General features: G+C 40.6%; 1 protein-coding gene across 1 annotated transcript in view; it reads left to right on the top strand.

Annotated features, from left to right (window-relative positions):
• Positions 1 to 4,585: 4,585 nt before the first annotated feature.
• LDLRAD4 (low density lipoprotein receptor class A domain containing 4) overlaps positions 4,586 to 13,797 on the top strand; it is a 130,962-nt gene continuing 121,750 nt past the window's right edge. The window contains exon 1 of the mRNA XM_032399192.1: positions 4,586 to 7,157. The gene's annotated coding sequence lies outside the window, so the exon portion shown is untranslated. The remainder of the gene's footprint in view (positions 7,158 to 13,797) is intronic.

Here is a 13,797-nt window from a genome sequence, read left to right as displayed (position 1 = left end):
CTCTGCCTCTCCCCCTGCTCATGCTCTCTCTCTCTCTCTCTGTATCTCTGTGTCTCAAATGAATAAATAAAATCTTAAAAAAAAATACAGCACTTTGTGCTCCAGCAATATTTCTATTCTGTGCAGGCTTTGAAAATCCTTTTCCACAGATAGTTGGCAGTCTGCCACTGTTTCCAACAGACAACATGTTTCCCCACCACCAGGTACCAGAACAAATGGTGACACGTATGAGGTTCTCTCTCTTAAGTAAAAATACCCCAAATACTCTAAATAGGAATTGGGATTTAAATATCAGATAAGGGAAACAGATAAGAAAGGAAAGAGGAAAAAGGATCAGAAGGGAACTTCCTCATATTCCAGCAGTTCAGTGTAAAATAAAGAAGTGGGAGCATAGGCGTGCTAGAGAGGACACAGACAAGCAAAATGTGTGCATTATGAATGAGGTGTTCTGTAGTGTTGTTCTGAAGTGAATTTTGTTTTATTCTGGGAGGGCATTGTAAGCTGTTGATCAGGCAGAAGTGAAAAGGAAAGACCAAGACCATTGTTTTAAAGAAGAATATGCATTGTCTTTAAATGAACAATTGCACACTCAAGGATGAATAAGTCATACAGAATACACATTTTCTCGTCTGCAAAAGGCAATAGTGCGAGTTATGGTTAATAGTCTTGTGCCAGCCTTCCCACAAGGATGCCCCCGTTACTTCCCATTGCTGTTTGTGATGGATTCTGAGGTGGAAATAGCCATCCTTTGTAGGAGATGCCATCCTTCCCACCAGAGGACCTGGATAGGCTGTGGAAGGGTGGGCAGAGAGGGTGGCTTGGAGTCAGAGGAACCAGCTTTGGATTTTAGCTCTGTCCAAGTGGCTTGGACAAGACACTTGATCCCTAGCTCACAGGGTTATCATGATGGCCTGTAGTATAATCCCTTGCATACTCTGGGGACTCCCAGGATATGGTGGTTGCTTCTGAATAAATAAATATAATAATGTCTTTTAATTCCTGTAGATTGTCGGAGCTGGTCACCCATAAGCTAAGTCTCAGCTTCTACTAACAGTAAAAAGGAGATTTTTTTTTTTTTTAGGTTAGCCCCGCTAATAATCATGGGTAAAATTATAATTGTTCCTTGACCTTTAAACATTTTTTGTCAAAACATTAAAAAACTCTTGTTATCAATTATAAATATATAGGGGCATGACAAATGGTAGAAAAACTAATATTTATTTGGCATATTGTAATTTAAAACATCAGAAACACTGAGAATTAAACTGTTCTATTTCTTTATAAAACTTATCAAGAGTAGTTTGACCAGAGCCTGCTATCTCCTTCCTGCCCTGTAATTTAGGGTACGGAGCGAGTGTTTTTCCTGTGCCTTGATGAGTTGCCATACTCCTTTCTTAGTTTGGATCAGCTTCCAATATTTTATCCTTTGGGCTTTCAATGTTGTGAAATGTCTCTGAGAGTTCTTCTAATGTAAATTTTTTTGGTGCCACCATTTCCCCTGGGTCACCTTTATGCTTTTTGTCACGACTACTTTCCTCCTTTGTGTCGTTAAGCTTGCCTCCTCAGAGCTCTCTAGCTGCACATTGTAAGTCCTGAGCAGCATCACGGTCACGGTTCCCACGGTCAGCTATTTCTTCTGTACCTCCACTTACGGTAGATTCAGATTTCACTTCCAGCATTATCACTTTGTGTTTCTTTTTATCTTCATTGGCTAGTTCTCTCTTCTGATTACCCATTTTTGTAAAATGGCATGTATGTATCCCTGGGACACAGGACACAACATAACTACCCCCTTTGCTGTTTATGTGTAAATAACAGCTGTGTGGTGACCAGTCACCAGCGGATTTTGAAAGAAGTGATGTGATTGGTTACTGATCACGATGCTCAGCTGTTACTTGCGTAGTGATTTGTAGCCTGAAGTGTTAGCTGTAGAGTTTGGACTTTATGCAATTACTCCTAGTCAGTGTACTCTGATAACTGAAATTTGAACTGTGTTGTTTGGGGATGGTGTTATATAAAGTATGGTAATTGACATTTTTTCATATCTGAACTGTGTGTGAAGCAAAGATAGCCTGTACTCAGATCTTGAACAGAACAGGTAATATGTTTCATAGGAATAGGAATCCATCACTTCTAGTTAAAACTAGAATCAGTAAAATCTAGCAATCAGCTGGGAGACTTTCTGCATGTCACTCAGCCTCTTTGGGTCTCAGTTTTCTCTTCTGTAAAAGCCTGGATGACTTTACAATGTCTCTTCGAGCTCTAAAATGATTTGATTGTATAGTATGGGGCCACTTTAGAGAGACTTCCAAAGAAAGTCATTTAAAGATGATTAAAGTGTTGAAAAAGGAGACCTCTGAGGAAAGGTTATGACAACCGGGTTAGCTTTCCTAACATATAATGACAGATTTCCACCCTTGTGAGGTTCACACTCAGAGCCTGGTGAGCACCTCTCCATCTCCGTTACTGAGAGTAGGAGCAACCTAAAGGATGAGGAAGATATAGCTTTTATAGGAAGCAATTATAGGATTAATGTGGCTTGTATGAGGACTAAGAGGGGGGAAAAAAAACAAGGAAGAGGTATAGAGGTGGTGCCAAAGTGGTCTTTTCATCTACTTGGGAAACATGGAATTAAAGTTAGGTCTTCCAAATAAAAGCTAGCACACTGAGGTTGGGGAAATGGAAATAATTTCTGAGAACAAGGTCCTTTGAGCCTAGATTGGGTTCCCATGGAGACTGTAGGTCTCGTGTCACTTGTGTCTTTACAAAAAGGATCTTTGAGGAGTGGTCTGAGTGTAGCCCGAAGAAGAAGTAGGAGAAAACTGGGCAAGCTCAGAAGGCCTCTTCTCCACTGTGCTTTTTAATTCTGTTTCTGAAAAGAGAAAGCAAAATACTCTTAAAAATCATCACACAGCTATCAGTTCACTACAAAATGGGCATGCTCTTCCAAAATTATGGATAAAGAAAATATATGTCATGAATTCTGTGATCTACTGAGGGGGGAAGATTTTCCTAGAGGACTGACTGGGAAATTTGGGGTTGAGAAAATGAGTGATTGGTTTTGACCCACTGAAATGAAAGGCTTATAGCATTTAGCTTATAGCTGCCATAATACCATCCAGCAGTATTTCTTTCTTTTTAAACATGCCGTATTAGGAAGTATTGGCTCTCAAGAGTAAAAACGTCTAAACCTAAAACAAAGAAAAGACCTTAACCTCCCTTTTGGTTGCTTGACTTAACTCCCCAAATCAGACTCTATTAGAAACTGTCCCAAGAAATCTGTTTTTGCTGTCATTGGCACTGGGAAAGATGTTCCAGAGACCACAAGATGTAAAGCATCTGTAGTGTACGTTATTGTGAGTGCTTATGCATTTAGTTGAAGACATTTCTTGGGCATTGAAGTTAAATTTGTAACAAGGAGTACTTTCACTGTTTATCGCTGAAATTCTTTGGATTCTCATCCAGCAGTCATTGTGTTTATCTAAGATGGGTTGGAAGGCAAACCATAGTGTTTTGTTTTTAAATGTGATTTGCTTCTGTTTCTTTTGATGGTTGTCTCTTGCATTGAACTAACTTCTAGGATGAATATAGGCTTAGTAAGGAAATGTGCCTATATTTTAGCTACCCCCCTTTTTTAACCCCTCAGCTGCACATCTTTTGTGGCATAACTACCTGACTAAAATAAGGACTACCCTTCAGAGTCACAATATACGATTTATTGTTTTAGATCCTTATGTAGTTAGTAGCTGCCTAATCATCCATGGCCTTGTTTCCTATGAACAACTTTGTAAGAAAATATTCTGAAACAGGAATGTTCTAGATAGGTTTTGTAAGGCAAAAGCTTCTGGAGTAGGGGTGCCTGGGTGGCTCAGTCATTAAGCGTCTGCCTTCGGCTCAGGTCATGGTCCCAGGGTCCTGGGATCGAGCCCCGCATCGGGCTCCCTGCTCCGCGGGAAGCCTGCTTCTCCCTCTCCCACTCCCCCTGCTTGTGTTCCCTCTCTTGCTGTGTCTCTCTCTGTCAAATAAATAAATAAAATCTTAAAAAAAAAAAAAGCTTCTGGAGTAGAAAAGGTTGGGTGCTCACAATTTGTTTAAAGATTTATTTATTTTTGAGAGAGAGCAAACACGTGCGCATGCATGGGTGTGGGGGCGGGGAGGAGCAGAGGGAGAGGGAGAGAAAATCTTTTTTTTTAAATTTTATTTGACAGAGAGAGACGCAGTGAGAGAGGGAACACAAGCAAGGGGAGTGGGAGAAGGAGAAGCAGACTTCCCGCGGAGCAGGGAGCCCAATGCGGGGCTCTATCCCAGGACCCTGGGATCATGACCTGAGCCGAGGGCAGACGCTTAACGACTGAGCCACCCAGGTGCCGGGAGAAAGTCCTAAGCAGACTCTTCACTTAGCACCGCTGAGCTGGACCTGGGGCTCTGTCTTGTGACCCTGAGATAAAACCAGGAGTCTGATGCTTAACTGACTGAGCCACCCTGGCACCCCAGGTGCTCGCGGTTTTTTGGTTTTTTTTTTCTTTTAAAGATTTTATTTGAGAGAGCGCGCGCGCAAGAGCACAAGTAGGAGGAGGGGCAGAGGGTGATTAAGCAGGGGGAGGGGCATAGAGAGAGGGAGAAGCAGGCTCCCCACTGAGTGGGCACCTGATGTGGGACCAGGTGTGGGGTCCGATGGGGGGCTTGATGGGGGGCTCGATCCCAGGACCCTGGGATCATGACCTGAGCCGAAAGCAGACCCTTAACCCACTGAGCCACCCAGGCGCCCCAAGTGCTCCTTGTTTTGATGCAGGGTTCCTTTCAAATGTTGATGATTTTGAATGTGTGGTAAGTCTCTAATGGATGTGCTGCTTTTGCCCTTCACATGCTGGATTCATACTTCCTTAGATTCATTGGCTAATTTTATGTGGTTTATAGTTACTATGTTAAATTGCCTTGATCAATTCTTGCTTGAAATAGTCTTAGAAAACTAATGACTACTACATTTAACTTGAGAAAATTGGGGATTGATTTTTTTCCTAGTATTCTGCCTCCTTCCACTTCTAGTTAACCATAACTGCATTCATCTTTAATTTAAAATTTTCCATCTATTTTTTGAGGGTTAATAAGGTTCAAATACTGTCCTGGGTATTATTAGCCAAATTCCCATTGGCTGTAATATTTTGGAGTGTCAAATTTTGCTTGAAGATAACTTTGATAACATAGATTACTTCCCACCAATACTGAAAAATAATTTTTTTTTTTTTTTTTTACTTATTTTATGTATTACCCCGGGGAAAATATCCCATCTTCTCTCACTGCATTTGGACTTCAGAGATTGTGCTCTGAGTTATCAGACGATCAGGGCAGTGGCTCCTATTTGGCTACAGACACTGGTTGCCCAGCAGCAGTTCCTTTAAACTAATGAGGCCCTAAACTGCCCAGAGGGGCCTGCTCAGCACCAGAACAGGATATTGCAGGCTTCGTAGGCTCGATAAATGTTTATGGTTTGATTAACAAATCAGCCCAGTCTGTCCTATGCTACATTTCATGTTTTTCTGGATAGTCTTGCCCTGTGGTCACAGAGCTGGTTCTGAAGGGGCTGTAATCTCTGCACCATTCCTGCCTCCAGGGTTATATATAACTAGTACTAGTTTCTGGAATGTAACTTGCTTGTCTAGTTCTTCCGAAAGCATTTAGACAGCAGAAGACCAGTCACATTTTCCACATTATTGCTATGAGCTAAACATAAGATATTTTTGTGGGTGGGCAATTTTTTTCCTTCATGAACATTTTTTTTTGCTGTACGGAAACAGTTAAGAAGTAGTTAAATTACATGCCTCTTTCCCTTGTTTCATTAGGGAAAATTCAAACTTCAGAAGCTTCAGATGTTCCTTAGGGGGTGTGGGGGTTCTGGGCCCACATTAGCTGATAGGTAGCTCATGGGTCATCACAGATTTCCACCTCTTACCTTTCTTGTTCATCAGTTCATGGCATCTCAGTTTTCTGTGAGCTTCAAGAACTTTTGCTGAGTTTTCTTGACAGGTAGAAAAACATAAGGGCCCTAAGCCTTGGAGATATGTTACGCTTTGATTTCATTACAGTATGTTAAAGGATATTTATAGAATATCAGTCAGACCTAGGAAACAGTGAAAGGTATATCCTAACCTGGCACACATTAGCTTATCCTTTTAAGAGAGTTTAGAAGTCCAGTTGATAAAGACTGATTCAAAGTCAGAACTTGGAGAAATTGTAGACAGATTGAGAATTCACAGCAGAAAGTAGTAAAGGCTTTTCAGCTATAAGGCTCATAGAGAGTCACAATGGATAAATATAGGCAGCCTGGGTGATGAAAAGAGGATGATTCAAATTTTCAGAGTTATGTCTCTTACCTCCACTCGTTTAAGATTTCACCATTTTCTAGATGGGAAGATGGAAAGATTATAAATTACTATTGTATTTCATTTATAGCATGTTGCATATGTTACCTTTTACATTTACATCTAGTAAACTGTATATAATTCTCATTCTGTAATATTGACCCACGTGTTTTCAAATCCATCTTTTGGATTGCTGAAGTCCTGGATTGAGTCCTGACCACTTCATGACTGGGTATGTGACTTACTTTCTTTTAACCTCAGTTCTTTATTTATACAATGAGATAATAAACTGATTTCATGGAATTATGTGGAAATTAAATGAATGCAAATAAGTCACTGAGCGCTATTTCTACTATACAATAGATACTCAACAAATATTAATCACATTTCCTTTCTCCTTCCCTCTCTTTATGAAGTTCAGAATTAAGTTTCTGATTCCTGTTTAATTAAACATAGATATCTGAGTTACGTGGGCCTAGCTGACAGATTCTGGGGTACGAAATAGAAAGGGAGCAGGCACAATATGGCCATAGTATCCCTGATCAGGGTGCTACTTGTTACATAGAATCTTGACTCTGTTTCAGTTCAGTGTTTGTGTCATTATGTAAGTTCATTTGAAGAAGCTGTGGGTCCATTTGGTACTCTAAATTCTACCTCGAGAAGCAGTGACTCTGAGCCCATTCCAGAATCAGATTTAAGTAACGCAGACTGATGATCTAAGCACATGCATCATCAGCCCAGAGGTGAAACCCAGGCCTGTGTTGCTGCTGAAGCCTCTTCCAGTTTCCCAGGGAGCAGGTTAGAGTTCCAGGTTCAACCACTCTGTTCAAATCTGCCTTATCTTGCTGTTTATAAAGGAGCAGAATAAAAAGGCTCTTCTAAGCGGCAAAGTATAACATTGCTGTGTGCTGTAATTGAAAGACATATTAGCCAAAACTGTGCCAGCTCTGCACCTCGTTTCTTCTCCCATTACCACCGTGGCTGGGCAACTTTTCTCTTCATGGGCATTTTTACAATGTTTAAGTAGTTAGGAAGTAATTAAGTTTCATGAGCATTGAAGGGTCAGCTATTGTTGGAGACAGAATGTAAATGGTGGAGCGCAGTGTAAATAGTCTTCCCTTATGGATGGGGATGGCTCAGAGAGCATACCTGCCTCATGCACAACATTGGTATGCACTCTTCTATTTCATGAGAGGCTGTTTGAAATAAACCCAAATTTATAGTGAGCTGCCTGTGGGTGTGAAGGAAGGAAAGATGAATAGTTCTGACTTTGCTTTTTGCAAAGCTTCCAAATATATAGCAAAAGGCAGGAGACAAACAGGGTTCTGGTCCGAGAAGTGGTGGGTTGCTCCAGTGTTTCCATTTAAATGTAACTATGAAAGCTAACTTTGTCCCAGAAGCCTTGCAGTTACAGGACAGTTGTCTTCAAAAAACTGAAAGCATGTCAGGGCACCTGGGTGGCTCAGTCAGTTAAGCATCTGACTCTTGATTCTGGCTCAGGTCATGATCTCAGGGTTGTGAGATCAAGCCCCGCATGAGGCTCCGCATGGGGTGTGGAGCCTGCTTAAGATGCTCTCCTTCTTCCTCTGCCTCCCTCCACACGCACATGTACTCTCTCTCTCAAAAAACAAAACCAAAAAAACTGAAAGCATGTAGAATCCAAGATAAAGAAATAAACTTTAAATTGTTAGATAAAGCAAGCCATTGATGAGACATTTAGGCAGATTTTCAGGAAAGTACAGATGCCTGTGCTGCTAATATACAACACTGATGAAGGTCCCCTCATGCTTTACCAATCTCTTGAAGAAATCTCGGTAGACTTACAAATTCAAATATTTAATTCCCATCATTTAACAATGGTTTCTGTTTTACTTTTCTTAGGACCCGCCCTCCCCAAAATCAGACAATGATACAAGATCTGTAGGGCCAAAAACATTCCTAAATTATATGTAGATCATTACTGCTTGAAGTATTTATTTGCATTTTATGGTGAACGTTTCTTAAGGAAGCTGAAATATTCTGATTCCTAGAAGTCTCCATATTTATTTACATCTCTTCCTTTTTCCCTGCGCCCCCCCAAAATGAAGGTAGAAATACCGAGGGTATTGCAAATACATGTTACCATAACAAAGTTCTAATAAGATTAAATCTTTATAGCAGCCCCTATAGCAGTAGCATCGTGAGTGATCTCTTTTAATGGTGTTCTGGAGATCTCATTTTTCATGGATGGCTGTAGATCTCAGTACTTCCAAGGGCATTCCCATCTTTGTCACCTTGGTCTCGTAGGCTGAGGAGGCACGATGCTGATCCAGCGAGTACCTCCTCCACCTGTGAAGCGGCAGTCGAGGGTGTGATGTGTGTAGCAGTCTGAGGGCGCTGACAGAGCTCTGTGTCTCGGTGACAAGACTCTTCGCAGACACGTGCTCATACAGCTGGGCTCTTATTTGTTCAGGTGGCATTGTGAATTTCAGTGGTTCCTAAACCAACAGAGCAGAACTTCACATCGACACTATTTTTGATTCAGGGTCAGTGTCGCAGAGCATCAATGTATTTTGATCCTAAAAAGTTTTCTAAACTCTAGGTGAAGTTATGTAAAATAGGTTTGGATTTGTTTACTCTGGAAAGTGGCAACTCACTGGGAGAAAAAGCCCTTGGTGATGCTTTCTTCATGGTGTTGGTTGTTTTTGTTTTTTGAAGGAAAACAACCTGGAATCAACCTGTGCTTCTCAGGTAGTTGGCATCCCTTTTATAAAAATTGGCTTCTTACAAGCAACTATTTGTAACATATATGTGAGGTATTAAGAAACATCACGGTTCAGTGGACATTCATGTTCCCACCACTCGGTTCAAGCAGAAGAGTGTCGCCCTTATCTTTGCTGTCTTTCATGTGCCTACTCTGGGCTCACCTGTCTCTCTCTCTCTCCTCAGGTCACCACTACTCAGCATTTGTGGTTATCATTTATTTTATTTTCTTTACAGGTTCCCTCATATGTATGTGTTCCTAAACAATTTGGTTTTTAAAAATACGTTTTTAAACTTTATATGATGAATCATAATAGCTTTATTCTTTTGCAACTTTATTTTTCAACAAGTTTCTGACATCCATCCATATTGCTGCATGGGTGGTATAAATATGCCACAAGGTGGATATGTACTTTCTCCCACAGGCAGATATGTGAGCTGCTTTAAATATTTTGTTATTGCAAACAGTACTTGTCTTATGGTGTATGTGTGCAAGGGATTCAGTGAATCACCTTTGAATGATATTGCCAGGTCATGGGATATGTACATCTTCAATTGTACTGGAAGGCCAAATTGTTTTCCAGAGTGATTAGCCAAATTATACTTTCACCAGCAGTGTCTAAGTGTTGAGTTTCTTCCTGTCCTCGCCCACACTTGATATTGTGAGACTCTTCGATTTTTGTCAGGCTTTTCAGTGTGAAATAATATCTCATTGGAGCTCCAGTTTTCATTTACTTAGTATGTTTATTGGCTATCCTGATTTTTCTTCTATGAATTGCATCTTCAAGTTTTTTGCCCATTTTCTTTTAGGTTGTTTGAGTCAAGATCTGTGAAGTGTCTGAGGTTCTACCCTACTTGCAAGCTAACAACTTAGCCTGCCAGTTTTATGGATGCTGGCAGAAGATATGAGACTCCTGGATTATCAACAAAGGACTTTATTACTTCCAGAATAACAAACAGCATGAGCATCAGCATATTTGCATCACTTCTCCTTGCCCCAAGTCCCATTGGGGTGCCATCGGCCCAGATGGATGCATATGCAGTGGGTTGAATTAAATAAGCCCTGAGCTTAGGGAACCCAAATCTTTTATAATTAGCAGTAGGCATGCCCCTCCTTAATTTTTTTTAAGATGTTATTTATTTATTTGAGAGAGAAAAAGAGAGCATGCTCAGGCATGTGTGCAAATGTGGGGTGGGGGAGGAGCAGAGGGAGAGGGAGAAGTAGACTCCTCACTGAGCAGGGAGCCTGACGCATCATGACCTGAGCCAAAGGCAGACACTTAACCTACTGAGCCACTTAGGTGCTCCATGCCCCTCCTTTAGTCTGGGGGGAAATATTATCTTTTATTATACTGAAGTAAACACACTTGCCCTTGGCTCCAGAGGGATATACTGGTTTTATCTTGCAAGGCTGCTTCCTACACAGACATTCTTGAAATGATAATCCAGAACAAAGGACAGTTAGTGCCTTTGCTCACAAGATATGCAGAACCATAGGAGACACATGGAGAATTGTTTTCCAATAATATCCACCTCTTGTTTCTACACCATCTTGGCTTCTGAGAAATTTTCCCCCGGGTACACCATTCTATTGATCACCATAAAGGCTGAGAACCAAATCCATTCAATTTGTTTCATACAGCATTTAATTAAGGCTGTTATCCACAGAACAAGACCAACCTGAAATAACGACTTCAGCCTTGTCCCTCAGGATCCCAGACCCAACAAGCGGAAGAAAGCCCATTAAACCATCAAAGTCTACCTGAGAAAGCCAGGTGGCTTTTCCTTACATTTCTCTGTTGACCTTTCCACATGACCTGAGGCATTTATCTGGGCATGACAGAATGGATAAGTTGTTGCACAGATTGCCTTGGCCCACAAGAGACAAGGCAAGTCTGGCACCCATACCAACTGCGCCCAGTGAGTTGAGGCTGCCCTGAATGCTTTCCAAAGCCAAGGAACCATTGATCACTAAGTTCAAGGACAAATTTTGTTCCCGTTTTTCTAGTCCGGTGACTCCCTTTGTAAGATGCTCATTGCCTGCAGGATTCACATAAATAATGAATCAGTTATTCCTCCAAGAGCCCCCCTGTGTGACCAAGGGTAGCTTCATTTTGGAGAGAGTTCCAGGTGCCTGAGGGTTACATGATACACTGGTGATATGTCCTTAAATCTTCAAATGATCTCTTATGACCACCACTAAAGTGAAGCTACTGTGTTTTCAGGAAGATGGCAGGTGAATACCTGTCTTCTACACAAGAAGTGTGGAAGCTTGTATGGGGCCCCTGGAAAGAAAGTGTTGTTTATAGTTGTTGGGGCCCCACGGGTGGGATAGTTTTTCTCAGCTATTTTTTTAAGGTCTTTATATGTGATATTCTGTTCTCCATATAATATGCATAGACATGAATTTCTTTTTTCTTTTTCTCTACCTCCTCCTCCTCCTTCTATTCTCCCTCTCCTTCCCCTTCTCGCCTGACCTCTTACTCCCTTCTCTGAATTTTGTGAGATTCCAAAATCTGTGGATTGGTGTCTTTCAGTCGTTCTGAAAAATTGTCAGCCGTTACTTCTTCAAATATTGTCTCTGTATTGTTCTCATTCTCCTCTCCTTATGATTAATTGTTAATTCTTCTCACTCTGTCTCGCATGTCTCTTAACTCTTTTTTTTTATTTCCCATGTCTTCTGTTTTTCTGTGCTACATTCTGGATAATTCCCTCCAGTCATTAATTCACTGCTTGGCTGTGGCTAATATGTTATTAAACCCATGCAATAAGTTTGTGTTTAAGTTATTATATTTTTCATTTTAGAAGTTTTATTTGTTTCTTTTTGTTCAGGTGGATTGGTCATTTTTAAAAATTGTGTTTGGCTCCTTATATAAAGTTTCCATTTCTCTTTTTTTTAACATATTAAACATACTTAATTTTCTTTTATATAACTGATATTTTCCATATCTGAAGTCTTTGCAAGTCTCATTCAGCTTTCTGTGCTTCTGCTGACTCTCACTCATGGTGCTTTGCTTCTTGTTTTGTTGGGATGTGTGTGTGTGTGTGTGTGTGTGTGTGTGTGTGTGTGTGTGTGTTTTAATGTGAGCTTATATTTCTTAGAACTATGTCTATGGGCATTCCTGAGGCCTAGATTGAAGGTGAGTTCCTCCAGGGTCTACTTGCATTTATGTCCACCAGATGTCTTAAATATTCTTAGCTTTTGACCATTTTCTATTATTGGCTTGAGTGTTTTTGACTTACCCAGAAAGTATGATTTTAGTTTATACACTTGCCTAAGGACAAGCTTAGGGTCATACATTCTCATGGGAGATTGTTTTCCCAACTCCTCAAGACTAGTAATTTTCCTTATAGGCCAGTGGGGTAAGATAGGCACAGGGGGTGGGTTTATTTCTAGCTCACCATTACACGAAGCATATAATTCTCAAGAGACTCAGTTTTATCAAACAGCAGTGTTTATTGTAGGACTCCCACGGTGGAAATGCCCTGGGTTTTTGTCTCTCTACTGTGCTGCAAGAGCCATTAAAATGAAAACTCAAATTCATCGCCTTGGCAAATGCTTTGGAGGGGAAAGCCTTCGTTCAGTGCTCAGTGACTTCCTTAGTGCCTGCTTTCACTTAGCTTCTGAGCGCTCTTTGCTTTTTTACTTCTATTTTAAAGATTGTTCATTTTATTTTATCCAGCACTTTAGTTGTTTCCAGCAGAGGGCAGGTCTGGGGATCTCATTCATTGTATTGCCAGAAATGGAACTCATCATTTTTCTAGTTCCAGAAACATTTGGAGTCAGTGTGCCACATTCTTCTTGGTTTACCGTAGGGAGTTAGCATCAACACTTCCTTTGTCTGCCTTGCCTTGGGTTTTCCTTCTTTTGATTACTTTCCTCAAGGGGGACTTGGCCTCTTCCAAAAAGACTTAACATCTTCCAAAAGTTAGCAGAAATGAAAATTTTACATATCTCATTTTATCACTAGTAAATACTCTAAAAGTGCTGTGGTTTGCCAGTTCATATAGATTTTTCATTTTCATGAGCTCCCAGTTATTCTTTGGGTGTATAAAACCAAGCACTGTTGTGTAAAAATAGATACCATTACCTGCCAAGGCTTGAAGTTTAAAACATACTTGGAATTTACTAGGTAAAATGTGCACCTAGCTACAGGTGCACATAAATAATGAATATACATGAAAAAGAGAGTAGGAAGTGTGTGTGTTTGAAACAGAATAATTCTTAATCATGAGTGCCCTCTAAAAGCCCTGTGATTTACCAGTTCTTTTTGAAAATACACTTATTAGGGGCTCAGGCAATGAAGTAAGTTACTGTAAGTCCTCAGAGGAGTTCATAGGATGACTCTAATTTTCTTAACTGTTTCATTGGATGTGGCTTACCAAGTCTGCTAAATACTGTGCTCCAGGATTACCAGGAAGTGGCCCGGTTGGCATTCCATGATGAAGAGAAATATGAACCTAGAATAGTAGTGGGGCATAGAACAGCCTCACCTTAATATCTCTAGTCTGAATTTTGCTAAACTACATTTCATGTATTTTTAGTATTCTGTTCGCTGACATAGTAATAGATGTCTTTTGACAAAGGAAACTCCATATTCAGACAAGGTTGGGGACACTGTGTACACACCTAGCTGCTCAAAAATGCTACACGGGAAGCTTCTAGGGGCAGCTATTCTTTTTTATTTATTTATTT

This window comes from Phoca vitulina, unplaced genomic scaffold, assembly GCF_004348235.1.
Source record: "Phoca vitulina isolate PV1807 unplaced genomic scaffold, GSC_HSeal_1.0 scaffold138, whole genome shotgun sequence".
In the NCBI taxonomy this organism is placed as follows: domain Eukaryota; kingdom Metazoa; phylum Chordata; class Mammalia; order Carnivora; family Phocidae; genus Phoca; species Phoca vitulina.
This window is presented reverse-complemented; position numbering and strand designations above follow the sequence as displayed.